Source organism: Labeo rohita, unplaced genomic scaffold (assembly GCF_022985175.1).
Source record: "Labeo rohita strain BAU-BD-2019 unplaced genomic scaffold, IGBB_LRoh.1.0 scaffold_256, whole genome shotgun sequence".
Classification (NCBI taxonomy): Eukaryota; Metazoa; Chordata; class Actinopteri; order Cypriniformes; family Cyprinidae; genus Labeo; species Labeo rohita.
Genome location: NW_026128836.1, coordinates 1 through 7,586, shown reverse-complemented (window position 1 = coordinate 7,586; position 7,586 = coordinate 1). Strand labels below are relative to the sequence as shown.

The window sequence follows — 7,586 nt, the reverse complement described above, 5'->3', positions numbered from 1 at the left end:
CAATGTAAATTTTACTATTTACACTATTTAATAAGAAACCACAAGAAACAGGTGAATAAAGACTGACAATCGATGTTTAATGTTCAGAAATTATTATTTCAAGAAATGCAAAGCATTCTGGCTCGTTTATGTGTCTCGTATTCTATGAGAGTTGTGTGTGGAGGGAGGGTAGTGTTTTTCTGAATGTCTGAATGTGTTTCTTCATTTGCGCACATTGTTTTGCCGTCTCACGCATGGTTGGGATGTGTTCTTTGTGAATTTCAAAAATTAGATTATTTTTAATTCTTAAACACCATTATTTTATTTGAAAAAGTTAATCATTTTATTTTATTGACAAAATAGTTTAGTTTGTCATGTATATTTTTTTTATTTGATCAGACAACATTTTAAGCTGTCATATGGTCATGTTACAACGTGCCCCTCACATGCTATAATGTACCCCACCTACGGGGCATGTTGTCACATTTCACTTTCTTTCTTTTGAGGTAAATAACAAAAAACATATATTCTCTAATTATGAAACAAAGTGATATATTTGTACTAGACAAATATACTATGTTTGTACTATGTGAAATTAACATGGATAAAAAATCATACTCTGAACCCCACGTGGATTTACACAAACTGAGAAATTCAAAAAAATGTTAGATTGTGCCCCGCACTCCCCTACATCAATGGAAAGCTTATTTATTCAGCTTTTAGATGATGTCTAAATCTCAGTATCAAAAAAGTTACCCATATTACTGGTTTTGTGGTCCATGGTCACATATATCAATTACTGACATATAACAAATGTCATATATTAAAATTTTAATAAATATAGAATGTTCTTCAATATTAATCTTAAAGAATATAGAATATTACAGATATAATTTGGTTACTGGGTTTCCACACTTGTGTATAGCTTGTTAGAACTGGTTGTAAAGTTCTTTTCACATTCAGTCTCAAACATTTCATCCATGCAATTAGATAATAATATTTTATTTAGTCACTTTTCCCATTAAATGTTGCTTTGTGTTCTTCTCAGGCTTTAATAAAATAATGTAGCATTTGGGGGTGAACAAGCAAAAGAGCAAACCAAAACTAGAAGCTAAAATAGCAAAAATCTCCACAGCAGTTGTAAATTTACCAGGTGAACTGACATATGCAGGTACAAATGCCAGCCACACCGCACAAAATATCAGCATGCTGAAGGTGATGTATTTGGCTTCATTAAAATTGCCTGGCAACTTCCGGGCCAGAAAAGCCAGAAAAAAGCAGACACAGGCCAAAAGGCCTATATATCCCAACACACACCAGAAGGCCAGATCAGAGCCCACACTGCAATCCAGGATGATCTTGGACTTTTGATATGTAGTGTTTCTATATGGAAAAGGAGGAGATACAGTAAGCCAGGCAGTACATATGACCACCTGGACCAGAGTGCAGCAGAAGATGATTATTCTCTGCTGTGTGGGGCCCAACCACTTCATTATATTGTTTCCAGGTCGGGTAGCTGTAAAAGCTGCCAACACCACTAAAGTCTTGCCAAGGATGCAGGAAATACAGAGGGAGAAAGTGATACTAAAAGCAGTGTGTCGCAGCATGCAGGACCATAATGTAGGTTCCCCAATAAACACCAAAGCACAAAGAAAACAAAGAGTCAATGATAACAAGATGAAAAAACTGAGCTCTGAGTTATTCACACGGACTATAGGGGTTCCTTTGTTGTAAAGAAATATCACCAGCACAGTGAGAGTCAGAAAGGCTCCCACTACAGCTATCACAGTCAGGGTGATTCCCATTGCATCATGGGAGAGAAACTCAATGACTTTTGGGACACATATTGTTCCATTCACATTGGACCAATAATCTTCAGGGCATGACAGACAATCTATTGAATCTATAAAAAAAACAGGAAAAGTGAAATGATAAAATCAGATCAATTTAAGCAAATTTGGAAGACCAGAAGCCAAATAAGACCATGGATAGGAAAACATACAGTAGGATGATCTCACCTGTCTGATTACTGATCTTGCCAATATCACATGGAACACAATCAAAGCAGCACAGAGGTTGCCCACGACGGACAGCCTTCCTGAATCCTGGAGTGCAACTGTTACTGCACACAGACACGGGTACCTAAATAAAAAAATATATTTTTATTATAAAATTCTGATAAGTGTCTGTGAGTCCAAACAACATTCACAATGTTATGCTGCTAATATAGGCGCAAAGTGACAGTGTTTTTAAAAGAACAATAGATGGCAGTGCAGTGCACAGTCAACACCTTGCCTTGTTCTGTTGGTTAGACCACATAATGGCCTGCTCCTCAATCACCAGTTCTCTCCCAGTTTGCTGAGCACCATCATAGAGGCCCACTTTAACAAACTGAATATCTCCACTTGTGTGTCTTTGCCAGTTTATCAAATCATATGATGGGATTGAATCTCCTTTAACATCAAAATTGACTTCTTCTCCAGAAACAGAGAAAGAGATTTCCTGTAAATAATGCTGAAGCTTTGAAGTAGGAAAAAAAATGGATATTTCTGATTAAAACTAATTTTAGGAAGAAAAATATACTATATTCTCATTAAACTCTGAGGTACTTTTACCTGCCATGGAAACACATTGTTGAGATTTGCACATGAGAAATTCTCAAATGGTCCATCTCCAGGTACACAGTGAATGAGATTATGTAGCGAATGAGCAAATGCATACACTGCTTTATATACATTATAGGCCACACGAGGACTGGATGTGTTCATGTAGGCAGAGTGTTCTTCTCTGAGAGTTTCTTTCCCTGTGCAGGAGGGCAAATGACTGTTCAAGCTGGATGTGGAAGGGGAGCAACCATAGAGAGCCTCCCACAACTCCTGAACTTGAGGGTTAGAAGGATACTTTTCTGGGGTCACTTTTTTGAGGTAATCCTGAAGACCTGGGATGTGTCCTTGACGTACTGCAAACCCAATTGTGCCATCTAAGAAAGGATATGTTTCTGCTAATATTGAAGCTGTAACCCAAGCCTCACTTGCAATCCATTGAATTCCTGTGATGTTTTGAGTCACAAACTCTCTTAAAAAGGGGTAAAATTCCCCCTCCCCTGAAAAACAACCACCACCTTAGCTGTGGATTCCTTCATTACTTTAAGAATCTTCAGGACCTGTTCCTGGGTGTGGTCTTTAGGGATCATTTCATGATAGGCCAAACAAATGTTAGTATTCTCAATTTCTCGCTTTAAGCCTTGCAAAGCAAACCTGCCATAGTCATGGTCTTCAGTCACCACACCAATCCATGTCCAGTCAAATCTCTTTAAGAGTTGTGCAACAGCTTTGACCTGGTAATCATCACTGGGAACCACTCTGAAAAATGTTGGGAACTGCTTTCGATCACTTAAACAAGCACAGGTTGAGAAATAGCTTATCTATAAATTAAATAATAATAGCAATAATAATAACAACAACAGTAAAATAAAAGAAAGAAAGAAAGAAAGAAAGAAAGAACAGCCATTTAGCCAACTTTTTCCACATATATAACAGCAATTGTATAGACATCATTATAAAAATGGCTCAAGAATAGTTACCATATTTTCATAATAAGACATCACACACTACGTAAATTACTGGTACCTCACCTGATGAATGAATAATGTATAAGAATATATATAAAAATGTAATTTAATAATATTTTACCATGGGTATTCTGAAAGGCTCTAGAGTTCTGGAGACAACGATGGATTGTGAAGATCCAGATTCCCCTATTATTCCCAATAAAGGGCTAGCTCCAGAACATATAAAACTCTGAACAACATCCTGCCCATTCAGCACAGCTAGGACAGCTTTTTGTGCTGTTACAGGAGTACCACAAGAGTCAAAAATACTATAAGCCAGAGTATAGTTTGGTAAGAGATCTTTTCTGTTGTTTATTTCCTCCACAGCGAGGGTCATTGTGAGAGCCCAGCGGAAAGCCCTTGGATCAAACCTGCATTTAAAAAAAATAAATAAATAACACCTTTTATGAAAATACCTTCTTGTAAAACAATCGGTGGTTTAGGAAAGTCGTTAAAAAACGTATATGTCCTTACCCTTGACACTGTGCTGCTAAAGGTCTCTTTATGTAGTTTGTTGGAGGAAGCTCTGCTCTATAATGTAAAGGAAAAATTCCTCCTATTGTGAAGTCTCCACTAGTCATGAACACTGGCAAATTAAAATCACCCTGTGGGTTGCAGCTTGAAGTTACAGCTGCACTGGAAAGATGAAATACAGAGACAAAAATATGAATCATTATCCTATTAACCTCCACAAGAACAAAGGCAAGGAGATGCTTCTCTGACCTTAGGTTTTATGTGTTAGTCATGCATATCATTATGCATGACGTCGTCCTGAGTTATATATTGAATCAGGTGTGCTATAATGTTTTCCATGATGCCTCAAACTGAAACTATTATTAGTGTCTGTGTTAGACATATTAGACATTACAATATCAACAATTACAGTAACATTGATGCTTTACTTAGTAGGCTATGGTGATTAATATGGAGAACAATTAAATTCATATGGTGATTAATTAAGCAAATTAACCATGATTAGTTGCATTTAAAGCCCCCAAAATAAGGAATAACAGAAAGTTAGTAAGAGAAAATGATTTCTGGGAAATGTATGAACTGAGAAAAAAAAAAAAAAAAAAAAAAAAAAAAAAAAAATATATATATATATATATATATCATTTTTATTTTATTTTATTATTATTAAATTCACTTTCCTACACTCCTCAAGTTATTTATTTATTGTTCAGTCCATCTGAGGTAGGCTTACAGGGATGTTTACTTTTACACTGTTTTACACTGATGGTGTATAATTACTGCATGTAAATGTACAATTGTAAAATGAGTAGACAACACTGCCAGTGCTACAGGTCTAAGCCCCATAAAACGTTTTATGTACATTTTTTTACAGTCCACAGTGAAATGAGCACTAGAAAAGATATGGAAAAATTAACTAACACAGAAAATAAGTTCTAATGTGACCATGTATGGATGTATGTATGCATTGTTTGTTCATTTGCTTGTTTCAGCCAGAATTGCTTTTTACAGCATTACAGATTACAAGCACTGTAATCCTTTTAATTAAATTCAAATTTTAATGGTTTCCTCATGGTTGAATGTGTATCAGATGTGCATTATCATTGGCTCAAAAAAAAAAAAAAAAAAAAAAAAAAAAACATTCACAAGGGCTTAATATGTTAAAGATTGACAGCAGGAGGGGCATGTGCAATTGCTTTGTTTGTTTTCAGGTAAAGAAAAATTAAGGCCATACCTCAATCATTATCTATATATGCTGTATATTAATTGTCTGTGTCAGTTATGGCACAGCTTAATGCGATTTTGCTTTTGCATTACACATTTTGGCCTCTGCTGTGTATTGGTTTGCAGAGTCAGTATAAAAGCAAGATGAATTGTCTCTTTCAGGGAAATGAAGACACAGCTTTTACCAGGGGGGAGATGTGGTTTTGGGAGGAATATTTCCTTTGCATTCCAGCCCTATATCATCTTTTTCTTCCTTCAAGACCAAACCTGAGCCAACCAAGTACAAATTGTGTGTCATGCTTTCATCATCTGATAAATGTGCTGTAAAACAATATAAATGTTTAATTGCATTGATCAATTTCTTTTAAAAAAGAAAGATTTTTTTTTGTATTCCAATAATGTAATGTATTTAATATTAATGTGTGTGTGAAATATAATGCAGCTTCACTCCTAGAGCCCTGAGGTGGATGCAGACGATGATCTTTGCCATGAAAGAAATAAACCAGCGGCAAGACCTTTTACCAAACCTATCACTGGGCTATCACATCAGGGACAGCGGTGATGACATACCTGTATCTGTGAAGAGGTCTCTTCTTCTAGTCAATGGACAGCCTGAGAAGGGCAATGGACAAAGCTGTGAGGACATACAAAAGCAGCCAAGCCCTGTAATTGTGGGAGATGCTGCATCAGGAGTGTCCATGGCTGTTCTGAGAACTCTAGGCTCCTTCAAAATACCCCTGGTAAAACAACATATTTAACATTGGACTGACTGATTCTCTTGCAATTGCATTTCCGTTGTCTTGATTATGAAAGCTGTGATTTTGTATTGAGTTGGTGTTTTGTTTATTTTCTTTATTGTGAAATATATTTAAAAAAGAATAAACACACACACATATTGTCAATTGTCAGTATTAGCATTTAGTTGGTTATACTTTATGGATTTTGCTCATTAGTTACAGTACTTTTAATCTTACTGAGAAAATGTGTTTTCATGTTTTAGGTGAGCTACTTTGCATCCTGTTCATGTCTCAGTAACAAGAGAGAGTTTCCAGCATTCATGCGGACAATGCCAAGTGATCTATTTCAGATTAAAGCTTTGGTAAAACTTGTTCATTATTTTCAATGGACATGGGTCGGGGTGATCGGTGTGGAATCAGATTATGCTCGCTTTGCTATCCAGCTTTTCTTGAAAGAGTCAGAAAGATTTAATATTTGTCCTGCTTATGTTCACTTTTATCCTGTTGTACTGATGCAAGATGCAGTAGAGGAGCTTGTGAACATTTTAAAAGCCTCCTCTGCCACAGTCATAGTAAACTTCTCTGGGGAATCAGAACTGCATAGTATCCTAAAAGAGTGCAGACGGCAAAATGTTACTCATCTTCAGTGGATTGCCAGTGAGGCCTGGGCCACATCAAAAGCCCTCTGGGATGATTTTGGTGATTTGTTAAAGGGAACATTAGGGTTTGCCATACGGAGAGCTGAAATCCCACATCTTGGCAATTACCTTAGAAGAATAAGTGTTTCTGCTGCTCAGACATCACATTTTCTTTCTGAGTTTTGGGAAGAGACTTTCCATTGCCGGCTGAATGGATCCTTAAATACTCATGTACATGAAGAAGATGCACAGAACTGGCCACCTTGCAATGGCAGTGAGAGTTTGGACGATGTATACACTCCTTATTCAGATGTGTCACAACTCAGAGTCTCCTACAATGTTTATAAGGCTGTGTATCTCATAGCACATGCATTACATGATATGGGCACATGTGAACCAGGAAAGGGCCCCTTTCAGAATGGGACATGTGGGAGTCTATCTCAAATTCTGCCATGGCAGGTGTGTGTTACTCACCATTTTACATTCTCTGCCTATATTGTTCTAATAAGACATTATCAAACATCATACAAGTTTTAAAATAATCGGTTAAATATAACATCTATGCATATCCATATTTTGTATTGCATCATCCCATCTCCCAACCTTCATTTAAGCTCCTGTACTACATGAAACAAACACATTTTACAACACTAGGGAAAGAGGTCAGATTTGATGACAATGGTGATCCCATTGCATCCTATGACCTGATGAACTGGCAAAAAGAGGGTATGATGGCTCCCTTCAGCTAGTGAAGGTGGGATTCTATGATGCCTCCCTCGAAGACGACAAGGACCTAGTAATAGATGAGCCATAGATGAGCCAATATGTTTGCTTTTTCTTCAACTCTTAATGGCTGAGCTAAGGGGAATCCAGTTTTATCATTTTAAATGGAAATTTACTGTTGATTTAATTTTGTGTACACATTTG

At 36.6% G+C, this 7,586-nt stretch overlaps 2 pseudogenes; one reads left to right on the top strand and one right to left on the bottom strand.

Annotated features, from left to right (window-relative positions):
* Nucleotides 1–980: 980 nt before the first annotated feature.
* On the bottom strand, nt 981–4,223 carry LOC127159850 (extracellular calcium-sensing receptor-like; annotated as a pseudogene).
* Nucleotides 4,224–5,341: 1,118 nt separating this feature from the next.
* Nucleotides 5,342–7,473, top strand: LOC127159841 (extracellular calcium-sensing receptor-like; annotated as a pseudogene).
* Nucleotides 7,474–7,586: the final 113 nt, after the last annotated feature.